This window comes from Tympanuchus pallidicinctus, unplaced genomic scaffold (genome assembly GCF_026119805.1).
Source record: "Tympanuchus pallidicinctus isolate F22 unplaced genomic scaffold, pur_lepc_1.0 scaffold1, whole genome shotgun sequence".
Lineage (NCBI taxonomy): Eukaryota > Metazoa > Chordata > Aves > Galliformes > Phasianidae > Tympanuchus > Tympanuchus pallidicinctus.
Window position 1 is genome coordinate 93,888,710 of NW_026294618.1, and position 14,613 is coordinate 93,903,322.

The 14,613-nt window shown below is 42.7% G+C and overlaps 1 long non-coding RNA gene across 1 annotated transcript; it reads left to right on the forward strand.

Annotated features, from left to right (window-relative positions):
- The first annotated feature begins 215 nt into the window (after positions 1 to 215).
- On the forward strand, positions 216 to 8,440 carry LOC128077454 (uncharacterized). Its single transcript, XR_008205018.1, has 2 exons — positions 216 to 322; positions 8,123 to 8,440. It is a non-coding gene; the product is annotated as an uncharacterized LOC128077454 (long non-coding RNA).
- Positions 8,441 to 14,613: the final 6,173 nt, after the last annotated feature.

Below are 14,613 nucleotides of genomic sequence, written 5' to 3' on the forward strand. Positions count from 1 at the left end.
GCTAATGGGTAACAGGCAAAACACCTGTGGCCAAGTTGTTGTGTGGGCCACTGCAACCTCTATTGGAAAGGTACTCATGGGGTTAATTAAACCAAATAGAATGGTATGAGACAAGTGAGTCAGTGGGGCCAGGGGGCTGGCAGTCACAGGGAAACTTCTTGCTGTGCAACAAGTTTTTATGGTTTCAAAATGGTTTGGTTTTGCTGCAGGAGGCATGCTCTGTCACAGTGATAAAGATCATGTGCCTTACTGGGACCCTACAGAAATGCATTTCCCAATCTATGTTCTGGAGCTGGATGTTACCACCGGCCCTGCAGTGGAGGTAAGACTGTATGTGATTATGCTCAGTTTTACAGAGAAGCTGGTGGGTTCTGTAGCCCATCAGTGCTAGTGGGCACTATGTGCAGTATGTGGGGCAAGCAGGACCCATGCTGCTGCCCAAATGCTTCCTAAAAGGAATGGACAGGTTCTGTTCTCCAGCAGGTGGTGAGCCTTTTGATTTTGAACACTATCAAAGTGGAGAAGTGATGGATGCTAAAATAAAAAAGATTTGGTTGATGAAGGGAGCAGAACAGGGAGGTGTTCAGGGCTTCTCAAGTGAGAAATTACTAGGGAAAATGGAAGCAAATTGCACTTGAAAATAGTTGCTGACATGTTTAAAGCGATAAGAGAAATGGAGATGAAAGCATTCTCCATTTTGGAAATACAATGAAGACAGATTTCCAACATTTTAATCTTTACAGGAGCTAACAGAAGCCTGTTAACCACAGCCCATGCTCACCCAGGGTGGGGTGGATAACTTTGCTGTTTTTCCCTGAATTGATAATGCACAGTTTTGCAGGAGATGTGCAGCACTACTCTATTCTTTACCAGGCAGTACTCTGCTTCAGCCAGCAAAGGGCTTGTGTCACTGCTCATCCATGTTTTCTTTTGTATTTCAAGCTGATATTATATGAATGCCCAATTCAGGACCAGATCACTGCTCTCCAGTTTCCCCCCATGCCTCCAAAGCGTCATTTTCTGATGCATTTCTGCGAAGCCCAGTGTTGTAATTAGCAGAGGAGTGGAAAGCAAGTGGCAAAATTTAAGATATAGGATATAGAGGGAATCAGAGGAGAAGTTGCTGTGTGTGCTCTGTTCCCTGAGGATGCTCAAAGGCTGGTGTAGACAAGAACTGGATTTGGCCACTTATGTTCTGACTCCCCACAATTTCCCCACCTGAAATCCTATATGTTTATTGGGGCCTTTATGGGGAGGGTTTCAGCTGAGCCTCAGGGGATATCAGAACAAGCAGGGGTTCATGGAGGAAGACGGCCATGAAACCCTACCTGGATCAGTCCTGGGTTTCTCTTATATTTAGAAGTGCTGGAACTTCTGAATGGGGAAAAAAAATAAATTCTATGGTTTTATGATTAAAGAGATAACTAACGTGCTACTAAGTCTGCTTATTTAACATGGCTTCCAGATCAGATCTTTAGAGCATTAACATGTAGCGTGGTGGTGATTAAGAGTTTTTCTTTTTTGGCTCTTTGCAAAAGTATTTGTTCAGTATAGGAACACTTTTTTTTTTTTTTTTTTTTCCTGTGGCATAGTCTGTAGTTAGTGAAGTCAGTGTTTGGTTTGAACAGGCTTGTGGCTCATTTTGTTCTGCTGCTACCTATGTGGCTAGGTAAGTTTTGGTTTGCTGGGGGAGGCAATGGGTTGGAAGGAAGCAAAGAAGTGCCTTTCAGTTGAAGAGCAGGAAAGGAGCAAAATGAAACCCCTGCTGGTCCCTTTAAGCCATAAAAATAGATGAAAGCATAAATCTGAGCCCTTTATGGATCTGGAATAAATGTGGTGTTAAATCAGAGGCAGCTGATAATGTAACGGTAATGCATGTTTGCAATACAATCACCACATGATATTAAAAGATAAGTGTCCATTTAGGAAGAAATGATGAAGTGCTGGAGGCCTGGAAGGTCACCTTGCAGAACTCCCAGGTGATGGGAAAAGGTCCCCGTGTTGGATCTGAAGGAGGTAACAGAGATGCTGTGAGGTGTGAAGGAAGGTGGACTGGCTTTGCTTGCCCTGAGGGACAAGGAATCTACACCAGTTTCCTCAGCTCACAGCTCCGCTCCTGGTTTCAAGATGATGTGTTCAGAGATCCTTCCAAATAAGAAGAACGAGGGTTTGCTTGTAGTGCAGCCGGGTTGAAACTCTGCCCAAAAAGCACTGTGAAGCCCTCGTAAAGCATCTAGTAAATATAAACATCAGTTGTGATAAGCTGAAATGAAAGCAGTAACTAACAGCCAGGATTAACAACCCAAAATTTCGTGTTGCTCTATAAACCTTGGGCTAGGCAGTGAAGCAATGAGCAGGGCTGCGTAATTACAGCCATAAAAGCGCAAGTGTTCTCAGTACGCTCAGAGCAGAGGAGTCAGATGAATACTGCTGAGCTTGGGAAGCTGTTAATTTGTTTCATTTCTGTAAATTTCCATCCTGTAAGCTGTCTCCTCAGCTGATACCCTCACTTACTTAATTTCCACTCAGCGTACACAGCAGAGTGCTGGGATATTGCAGGCAAGGCAATGGCTCCTGCAAAATGAAAGCAGGGGTAACAGTAATATTCATAGATCTTGAGGCTGAAAGGGGTCATTATGAATCTGTATCCTGCCCTTCCACAGTAACTCAAGCCTTGAAACCTCACCCAGCAATTTCTCTATCAGCCCCAAAGCTTCTGATATAGGTAGGATGTATTCTTTATCGAGACGTCTGTAGACCTTGATTGATGAGGATGCTGCTGTGTCCCAAGGGAAGCTGTTCAGTGATCGCTTCTCTTCCCTATTACATACATTCAGCTTTCAGCATCGAGAGTATATTTTGCAGGGTTTTTTGTGTGTTCTTTTTGGGGGGGGAGTGTTGGTTTGGTTTGGTGTTTTTTGGTTGGTGTTTTTTTTTTTTTGTTTTGAGATGAAAAAACTCCTATGATTTGTATGATTTGTCTGTGTTTCTATTGAAACAGATTCTTAGCTCTTCCTTGTATTAGAAGCTTGGTCTACCTTTTTCATACAACAGGTATCTTTTTCCAGAATGCCAAAGGGCTTTTTTTTTTTTCTCTTTTGTGAAACATTCTTTCCTCTTTAACTTCCTTCTGGAAACATAGACTGTAACAGATCTTGCATCTAAAAGTACAGTTTCTGTCTGATATTCCCTAGGACTGGGCTAGAAAGTTTTGCCTGCAGTTTCAGTAGCAACAAATTGTGGAGATGATGTTTTGTGAGTATTTTTTGTTTGCTTGTTGGTATTTTTCTTTTTAGTTTGAATTTATTTCTCCTGTAGTCAAAAAGTCATCTGAAGGAGGATGCATTTTTTGCTGAAAACTTTAAGTCTATGAAGACTGATTATTTATTTTTTTTTTCCCATAAGTTCTTTATTCTCCTCCCTCCCCTTTCTGTTTCTGTCATAGTTTAGAAGATATTTGTCAATTGGAGAAGTGAAATAATCATTGTTTTCCCTGCCTTGGTTCAGTCATGTTGCTGTCTGTCTCTGAGGTGGGCTTCATTAACAAGAGTGACAAAACTGGCTAATGACCTTTGGTTCTTCTGAAGCAGGTGGAGTTTGAATTGCTGCATGTGATCACAGCACTGGTTGGTCCTATCTCACATCTTCCTGCTCTTGGATCCCATGGCATGGTTGACAGCATGAGATGCCCTGATCCAATCAAATGTTCACATCTTGATTTACTTCTCCCTTGTCTTCTCTGATCACTAAGAAGTCTTGGTCCCATCTTGGGTGTCATGTCATGATTTGGTGATGGCACAGGAAAGGTATGGAACTGGAAATCATCTCCAGTGTTGTTGTATTCAATCCTCTGGCAGTGCAGGTGATTATGTTCCTTCTCCACCTCCCTAGACATGTTGAGCTCCATCCTACGTTCACCAGTCATCTTGGAAGGCTGGTCCAGAACATCTTGATATTAAGACAATACATAAAAGCAATGAGAAGATCCTGTGTTTAAGTTTCCAGCTCTGATCTGCTAGGTGAACTCTGACAAACTATTTCTCTCAAATTTCCCCAGCTTCATCTTATAAACAGCAGTGATAGTATCTTTCTTTCTCTTGCCAACACACTTAGAAAATAGAGGGTGGGAAATGCTGTAGAAAATCTGGAATCTAATGCAGATTCACAAGAATTTGACAAGCATCACTGGATCTGATTAGGCCAGTTTTGAGCAGGGAAATGTGCTGGATGACCTCTGGCGTTCCCTTCCAGCCAAAAACATTCTAAAACTCAGTGAGTATGAGTCAGTTGAGGTTATGTTGCTATTTTAACACATTTGCATAATTTTATGTGGGAGCTTTTGGTTGTATTTGTTGGATTCACTCAACTAACTGCCTTGTAATTTTATTAGTTTCAATTTACTTTTTTCCACGAGTCTTAGCAAAACAATGAAGAAGCAATTTAAAAAATAATCAGATTAACTAAATGATGGAGCCCTGCCCCATGGCAGCAGATAAAACGACCAAAGTGTTCTCCATTTCTGTTACCTGAACAAATGGTATCTCAGACACTGAAATGGAGATCTAGGCTGTTTTCCTTTCTCTTCACCCCATATCACTCGAATTCAGAGACACTCTCTTATATGTGTTCTAGTTCTCCAGCCCTTGGTCTTCTTTGATCCTTCTCCTGAGAAGAGCATTTTGGGAGCCACTTGTCCTCTCTCTGTGGGCTGCAGGGCATGCTGACCAAGCCTCTAGTTCCCTCCATCCCTCTTCTTGAAAATAGGAGTGGCATTTACTTTCCTCCAGTCTTCCACATCATGCTTTTGAATTACTTGTTCTCCATGGCAGCTGGGTACTTAGGTAGAATAGAAAGTAGGTATCCTGCTGTTGGTGGGTTGCAACAACTAGGACTTAAAAATAAACAAATAATAGCAGTGAAGGAGCAGCAATGTCTTAGTCGTGAGAATTTTGTGGAGAGTCATTTTTGCTTTGATGGGCTAAATCCAAGCTTATCTGAACTTACCCTGGTCTTGAAGAGGGCTGAGCCAGTATTGATCAGCTCAGGATGTAGATGTCTTCAGCCTTTCTTTAACCCCCTCTACAAAGCCAGAGAAGCAGGTGAGCTGCTTGATGACCCATCCTCACTGCTGTCTGGGTTTATCTGGATTTCAGTTTCTATATAACACTACAACATGTTGGTTGGGGATAGAGTACAGCATGAGAGGTGTGTGTTCTCCACAACTGGATTTTCCACTTTGCTCTTTATTGCTGGTTGTTTTTCTGGGGGAGCTTACTTAGAAGAAAGTGGCTCAATAATTTAAATGTAGATGATGTTATCTCCTTCTGGCAGGTCTGATCTCCCCTGCCTTCTTCTTTTTAAGTTTTGAGGGTATTCTATAGTTGAGATTGTCCAGGGAATTTTTGCCTTAGCTTCATAAAGAAAACTTACTCATCACACAAAGGAGGCTGTGTAGATAACTTCTCAGATCTGGCAATCCAGCCACATGCCTTCTAGCATTCTTCTCTTAGAACCTAATTTGTCCCACTTTCTCTGCAGGGTCTGCAGACATGCACAGAGCCATGCCACTGCCTCCCACCTCTCTTCAGTAGTTCCAAGTGCAGCGTTCGCACTGAGCTCAGAGTTTGTGTGCTCCCTTTCATCACTATCTTCATCATGATCAAAAGAGCCCTTATGGTGCGCAACGCGACTCCTCTGCATTGTTAATAACAATTCAGACCTGCAGAGATCCTGTTAGTTTCTGGCAGGGGAAATCTATCTGCAGTGGCTCAGGAGCAATTGCAGCCCTTTGTGCTTGCAGATGAGCATCACTCAGTTTTACACACGCCACAGTTTTACAGCCTCTGTCACCTCAGCGAGCAACAGCAACACAAAAGGCAGAAATACATTTTTCAGCTTGGCTGAATCCAGAGCCTTCAGCTGTTCGTGGGCCATTGCAGGAAAAAGTCTGCAGTGCAGTCGCGTTGAGTTGTACCTGGCGTTCAGATTGAAGGCACTTAATTAGCACTCCGCTTCCTTTAGCTTCTACAAGCATCATATAAATCACTCTCAAATGGGAAATTTGGGCTGACTCTCGAGCTGATCGACCAGCAAACATCTGAGGAAGATTTGTGGTGTCTTTTCACAAGTAATCATGCTCCATCTCAATAACCAAAGCATGGAGGTTGTTTGAAATGTGAACTTTGTTCATGTTTCATGAGTACAATCTGCTTGCAAAAGAAATGTGAGTTAAAAAGATCCTGTAAATCAGAGGGTATTTATCATGGCTTCAAGTTCTTTTTCCTTCAGATGCTTTAAAAACATTCCAGGCTGCAGGAGATCGTACTGATGCTGCCTACTGTGTGTGCTAAGCCACACTGTGCCTTGAGGTTTTCATGCCTCCTGGGTTGTAGAGGTGGAGATGACAGAAAAAAACAATCATTTTCCTCTTGTGCTTGTTTTGTTGTTGTTTTTTCCTGTTAAAATGTTATATGTTTACTTCTAAGCTGCTTCTGAAGAATGTTTCTGATGTGGGTGTGTTTGGCTGGATTTAAAACTGAGCAAGAAATGAGCAAAATAAGTAGAGACTCCAGTTGCAGTGATGGTTATGTTCAACATTTTCACTGTAAACATTCTCATAATTTTTTTTAATTGGAATTTTGGAACTGGAAGGAATCATCCCAATGTAGTGAGCACGCTGCAGGTTTCTGAGGGAAGATCTGTAAGGCAATTTTGTTCTCATGAGAAGTATGACAGAAGTGATGCTTCATGTCACAGGCATATGGGCATGGCTTACTGCACTATACTGTACTACTGCTTTTTCAATCCTGTGGACATAGGAGCATTTATGTGTATCTCTGCATGCAGTGGGAGAAATCCCATGGAGAGCTCTTTCACACCATGTGATTTAGGATTTAATTTCTGGCAGCTTCCACCCAGAAACCTCCTGCAGGAAAGCCCTGTTTTCCACCCAGATTTGATAAAATATCCCCCTGAGACTTCAGGAATTTGGGGACTCTGAGCTGTTCAGTTTCAAGTGGAGTACAATCTCCTACAGGAGAGGGGGAGAGCCCAGCTTTGGTCCCAGGCTAGCATATAGAGTTTGGGTATGCAGAGCTGGATGATATGCCTGCCACAGCACTGGGTGCTGGTGCAAGCTTCATTCTCTTTAGCTGCATGAAGTATGACCCAGTTGTATCCTAGTCTGCAAGGCATGTGGACAGGGGTAATGCAACTTTCTAGGGCTTTTAATGGCACCTTGTCCTTGGTGTCCAGTGTGATGAGTTCCTTGTTCACCAACAATGAAAGCCTGATTATAATGAAGATGCAGTCCTCGACACTTATTGCAGGGCAGTGAGCATGTTTGTTTCTGCACATCCTGCTGCAATTTAGCCTTGCTTGAGACAGCAACTATTTGGTGTCTGCTGCAATACACTGCCTGCATGAGTAATGCTGATTGCAGAGAGGGTACTGAAGGGAGAAACAAGAAAGATAAGGATGACAGATAAGGATTAAAAGGACAACTTTGTCCCAAATAAATCACACGCTGCTAAGAAGAGCTCCCAAAATTGGGCACAGTCCTCTTGGTGGTGAAGTTCCTCTGCTCTTTCACCTTTTCTGTTGTCCAGCTCAAAGACAAGGAAGTTAAATCCCAAATATTTGAAAAACAAAAATCACTCGGCTATGCAGTGCCCATTTTTCTTTTTGCATGCCCTGGTTTTATTTCAGTCTCTTTAGGGCCGCCCCAAGTCATTTTGATTATTGGACCAGATATTGCTTATGAAGCTGGAGATAGCATTCAGCTTTGCTTGCTGTGTCCGTGTTGAAGTTGTTGGGCACTAAAGGAGAGGGATTATAGGATTATTGCCACAGTGACAGGACAAGGGTCCAGGAACAGTGAGGTTTGCCTGATGGAGGGGAAGATCTACCATGCATGTGGAGGCCCAAAGACTTATCTTCTGTAGAAAATGGAAAAGAAAAGAAGGCTGCTCCTCTGCTAGGGCCATTGATGTGGGAAAATAGAAAAACTCACAGCTGTGTTTCTTTGCAGTAGACAGAAACAAAACCATTCTGAAAAAACAAAGCAGGCTGGTTTATGTGTTGGAAGGTGACCCCAGCTCACATCACTCTGCCTGCCTTACAGCCTGTTCTGCCTCATGCAGCAAGAAGATCATGTTTCTACTCTCCTCATGACCTGATGGGTGCATCGATTTGAAGACAGCATTGGAGAAGTGAAGCTGAAAAGCTGAACTGCAGGATGGAGAGGTAGGAGGGTCACCTCGTAATTTGCTGGGGCTAAGCTTGTGATGCTGGCATGCATGCTGCAGAAAGCTGCCTGAGTTTTGGCAAAGAGCTGCAGCTCTTACTGAAGGGCTATAGGATGCTATTTTTCTCCTCTTTCTGTACTGTCTTTCTTATTTTATAGTAGGTTTTTTTTTCTTTTTTTTCTTTTCTTCACCCCCCCCCCGCAAAAAGAGCAACAAAAGCAAAGGAGCAACAAAAATCTTCAAAGCAATTCTGTCTGGCAGTCCCAAGATATGGTAAAACTCACCTTGGCAAGCTCCATTGGATTAAAAAGATGCATTTGGCAGCTTCTTGCTGCTTTCCTTAAGGAAAGTCTGCCCTTTTTGGTTTGTTAAGCACCTAAAATGGCTGGATGAGATTACTTTGCTTTCTTTTAATGATCCCAGTAGAGGTTGATGCCACTTTTGCAAGGCTTATACTACCTGTCTTGTAATTGGTAGCAGACAATTGACAAGCAAGTGTCTCATTTGGGGAAAATTGCAAATTAGAACTGTTACGATGCTGCAAATTAGAGAGATGTAGCATAGCCCATTATTTCTGGCCCTACTCATGTGACACAAGGCACTGCTGAGGCTTAAATATCCCTGAGACATTCTGAGTGACACCTGTATGTCTCCCATAGCAGCAGCTGGAAGCAATGTGTGAAGGGCTGAGCCTGGTTTGCAGACTCCATGTGCCACTGGCCTGTGCCAGCCCAGAGGAGCTGGTCTGTGTGTAGACACATCCTCTGCTTGCCATCACCTTCATCCTCATCACCCTTTGCCTAGCTGCTGGTGTCTGCACCACCTGCCATCAACCTTCAGAGCACGGCTGAAAGCAGCAACTCACTCTGGGCATGTTCTTGCTCCCCAGACCACCCTGCTAGAGCCATTCCTGTTTACTGCTAGTTTCCCCTAGCTGGTTGCTGCTTGGTATCTGTCAGGTAGGCAGTTCTTAATCTGTTTAGGGCTTTATTGATGCTATATAGTACTATTTTTTTAAATGAAATGTCATTTGATACTAAGTCAAAAGCCCTCCAAAGATCTAAGCCTATTACTTCTGGACAGTTCCGTTCATCAACCAAATTTGTAATCTCATCACAGAGTAAAATCAGGTTTGTTTGACAAGGCCTATTTTCCATAAAGCAGATGAATTGGCCTTGTTGTATTCCCATCTTTAATTCTTCGGTGAATGAGCCCTGCATGGAGGTTTCCACAATTTTGACCTGGATTGATGTTATATATCCATTTTACCTTGCCTGTCTTTTTATAGCACTGGCAATGCTTTACTACCCTCTGAGGATGATGGGTGGGCTATGCTGCTCTGATATGCCCAAAGGAATCATTTGTCGAAAGCCAGACTCCCAGCTGTGCATCAGAACAGTGAAGGAAGAGATCCTAATTGGAGGTAATCTGAAGGGCACAAGAGCTTAGAATAGGAGACAGGGCTGCAGGGACAGGTCTCTAAGGACACCATCCTCTAGGTATAGGCCTTCCTACCAGGCCTGTTGAGCTAAACAGAGGAATCATTTATCTGACCTGTTTCATGCTCAACAAAAATGGAAAGGAACTGAACTGAAGTCAGTTGTTTTGTAGGAAGTGCAAATTCAGAGCAGTGTTTTGACACCCAAGAGCTTTCGGTTGAAGTAGCGATGTCAGGAGGTTACTGCAATTAAAACAACTCATGGGACAATTCTTCAGCTGATAGCTATGCTTAGTTTTTCTGGTTCACCCTCTCTAGGAGACTGTGTTGAAGGTTCTCACTTTGATGGGGGCTATGGCACTTAGCACAGCTTCTTGACATCCTTACACTTGTTACTTGCCCAGAAAAAAGAAAAATCCAACGTATCAGCAGCAACACTGAGAATCTGGCCCTACTATGACCCAGTTTTTCTAAAAGCTGTAAATAAATATTACCTTTCATAATGCTCTGCAGTAATCTGCTCCCTGCATGCCTCCAGATGATATGAGAGCATAGGGAAGATCACAGTGTGTTGGAGTAAAATATCTTGATCAATGCAGATTGCCCATCCGTCTGATTCCAGACAGCTTTGATGAGTGGCATTGGGAAGTTTGGTGAGTCTGCTTATTGTGTTATTGTGCTCAGTTCTTCAAGTTCAGCTGTAACCATATCCTCTTTTTTCCAGCTTTCCCTGGAAATCCTTTGTTAACTTGGCCTATTCCAAAGTATTGTCTTGTCCACTTGTGGTAGTGTCCTTTTGTATTACTCTTCAAGCTACGTAGAAAGCAGGCTTTGGAATAATGCCTCTCAGAGGCACTGCTTCAGTCTGGGCTATGCCTGAACAGAGATTGCCTTGCATTACTTGAAAAGATGTAGATGGGTGAAGTGCTTGAATGTGGTAGCTCAGGTGCTGATGCTGAGCACAGCTGGTTCTGTGGAGCTCTTACTTGTACTTGTATTTCATAACTTGGGTAGCCAGCAGCTGCAAACACCAGGGCCACTACTTGGTTAGAGGACACATGAGGGGAAAACATGCCTCCAAGAAGAGACAAAACTTGGGGCAGTTACCCCAAAGCGCAGGGAGTGTGTGGGTAGCCCTCTGAAGCTACTTGTCTTTCGTCGTGAAGACTGAAACCTTCATCTTTGTGACACAATGAATGTAACTTTCACTACTTTCCCCGAGTTAATTTAGAAAACAGAATTTCAGAAGCATTAAAATTCCTTGACTGACCTTTTTTTTCCCCCACTTGAATCCTAATCACCAGTCATCTCTCGAGGTAAAAGCTTCACACCTGACTCCAGTCAGCCTTCATGTCCGAAATCTGTGTGCCACTACCAGAGACACAGATTTCTTATTGAAGGAGACTTGCACCAGCCAAGCTGTGCTTTCTCTTGATAGCTACATCTATAAATATACCTAGATTTCTACAATATTTGTATCCACCACCATGTGTGAGCAGATCTGGTGACTGTCCTTGCTTGGGAACATTCCTGTGTAGATGGGTTTCATTCCCCCGCACAGATCTGTTCTTCACTGTGTTCATGCACAGCAACTGTTCAACCGCTGTGAAAGCCTGGAAGGACTCCAGCTAGCCTGTGTTATCTGACATATTCCCACTACCTTGCCTCGTGCCTGAGCCAGCTTCATTTGGCCCGTCTTCTCACAAGATTTCTTGGCTAGACATCTTTGTCACGCAGGTAAAATTGCTCTCACAGGTCTCACTGGAGATGGAAAATTGATATAAATTTCCTCTAAATGAGGCTTAGCTAATTTGCAGTTGTCTCTTGGCATCAGAAAGGTGTGGATTAACCCAAAAAGCTGCAGTTCTGCTTGTTCCCCTGGCAGCAAAGATGAGAACCAGGTAGTGGAGGCAGTCTTGGATTGATTTTGCATGATCAGATCTTTGTGACCTTCCAGCAGAGTCAAAGAAAGTTGAAGGGATATGAGTGTTCTCATGATTTATTTCATTGCTTTTAAAAGGAGAAAGGAAGTTTTTGCAATGTGTTTGTTTGTCTGTTGTATTCAAGTGGTAGAACAAAGGATGGAATCTTTAGGGTAGTATCTTCCAGTGGAGTCTAAGTGACTTGGTGTCTCTGTTTTCCAGGATCCTGAGACTGAGAACTAGAGACTCAGGGATGTTTGAGTGTCAAAGGAAGGAAGTAGGCACACAGGTGACTTGTTGAAATGCCCACAAGAACCTTTGATGCCCATATGTGCACCTCATCCAAGTAGACTTTGAGCTCTTGAAGGACTTAGTATCTATGGGGGGGGGGCTGTAAGAAAGAAGGGGACAGAGTCTTTAGCAGAGTCTGTTGTGACAGGACAAGGGGAAGTGGTTTCAAACTAAAGGAGGGGAGATTTGGACTGGGTAGTGGGAAGAAGTGTTTTACAATAACTGTGCTGAGGCACTGACGTAGATTGCCTGGAGATGGTGGAATCCCCATCCCTGGAGACACTCAAACCCAGACTGGATGGGGCTCTGAGAAACTTGGTCTTGCATTAGAGGTCCCTGTTTATTGCAGGGGAGTTGTACTAGATGGTCTGTAAGGGTTCCTTCCAACTTTGATAATGACTATAACATGTTCAGGAAATGCTAAATGTACTGTTGGGAATGGGGCAGCACCTGTAAGTCCCCACAGCTGTCAGAAAGCTGTCTGCTCTTCAATGCAGGAACCAAGGGGTGTCACTGGGTGTCAGGGTGTCATTTTTGAAATAAGCTTCTATTGGAGACAAGGCTTTGGATTCAAACTTACATATTTCTGAAATATATGTCTGCTACTGGTGCCTCCAAGTCTAGTCTATAGTTCTGGGTATTATGAATCCTGAGATTGACCACTATTTTCCTAGGAAAGATGGTCACTACTTAACTCATGTATGGTTCCATGCATTCAGATCTTTGTGGACCTTTCTGTCAGCACTCTCACCTTTACTGTTCTGTTACCAAAGGTTTTGCACACTTTCATGCAGTTTGAATATTTGCAGTGAAAGCCTGGTGAACTGTGTTAATTCAGGTACCTACACATTGAAGATTTATGTTATACTGAGAGCAGCACTTGGCAGCTCCAAGGGCAGAGAAATCATGGTAGAAATTTGGGAGACAGGATATTTTGGCAGGCTTTTGAGAAGTATAACTTTTGCGCACAATGGAGCGACACGTAGGTGACAGACAAGCAGATAAGGATGCAAAAACATCAATTCATTCCTTTAAAGGAACTGTAGAAGGAAATTTTGACAGTTCCTTTCCCAAAATGCACTTATTTTGTTCAGTATTTACTGTTTGCTAACCTTCACTCCAAATTTTATCCTCAACAACCTCATTTCCCTGCGTCTTTTTGTTTTTCTTTAAGAAGCAAAACACAAAGAATCAAAATAAAACCACATTTCCCTCCTTTTTCCTGTTTTAGGAGCTTTTACAACTATTAGTTTTGGAAAATTTGACTCATTAGTACTCTTTTACTGTTTTAAAATAAAATTAAGTAACCCTACAAGAGTATCGCACTTATAGCTTGAAATTAAATTAGAAAATTAAATGCTACTTTTTGGGGGAAGGTTTTCAGTTAGCTTAAACTGCTCCATCACAGTCAAAATGAGCAAATTAGCAAGACCTGGAAAGCTCTGTCTCTGCATGTAACCATATAGCACCATTATGCTGAATTTTTAAACTACTGTCAGTTTCTGTTTCATTAGTTAAAAAATATGTACATATATACACACATACATATACACAGAAAGAGAGATGACTGCAAGAGAATAAATTAATTTCTCTCCAGCTTTATCATTGTTGAGCAAGAACTATGTATCCTAGGAGATAAGAAGATTGTCTCAGATGACTGGAGTTTTACATAACAGTGTTGAGATGAGTAGCCATTATCTTAGAGTAAAAACACTTTGCGGAAGTGCATGGAAATAAAACTGAGTATTTCAAAGTCCTCTGCAAATGTGGTCTATTTTAGCTTTGGAATTTGCAGCATTCAGCTCCTTCACAGTCATTAGTATGTTTGTCCTTGAACAGCCCTGGGAGTTAAGGAGACTGGCTGGTGTGTGAGTGGGCTGTGGGGCATGGGGAAACAAAACCTATGAATTTTGGATGTAAGTGTTCACCTCTCAACCTCCTATGTCTTGGAGAATAGGGCCTTCTTTTGTGATGTAGCTTGTACAAGGGAGAGCTGATCTCCATTGAGACTCCATAGTGCTACAACTGATGGAGAAGCACAAACTGGTCGTAGTTTTTGAGTGTAGCAAGTGGTGCCCTGAAGTATGTACCATGTGTGTCTGACACAGGACCCTGGGCTGCAGTGAGAAATTAGTATGAAATGAATACATTTCCTCTTCCAAATGGCACTAAACTGCAAATACAAACAACTCTCAATTTTTCTGTGTGTTTTGTAGCTCTTTCTCCTTTTCCCACTTCTTTATCCCAGCACTCTGTGAATATAAATTTGTGCTTCCACATCCAGGCCTGTTCTTTTAAGGATGTAAATATGGTCAGAAGGACCATGCACTTTTCTCCAAGGAGCTGAGAAACTAAGTGTAAGACAGCTCTGATAGTAGGACATTTATTCCAAATTCCATGATCCTCACTATTACATGACCATCTTGGGGCTTTTTTTTTTTTTAAATGGTGACTTGGTGTTCTGTAGAGTCACAGGTGATCAGGTCAGATATTAGGAAATACTTATTCTCTGAAAGAGCAGTGATGCATTAGAATAGGCTGCCTGGGGAGGTGAGGTCACCATCCCTGGAGGTGTTCAAGAAAAGGGTAGAGGAGACACTGAGGGGCATAACTGAGGTTAGTGGGCATGGTGAGGATGGGTTGGAGTTGGATTAGATCATAGAACTGTTAATGCTGGAAAACACCTTTAAGACCATCATGTCCAATGGTCTACCTA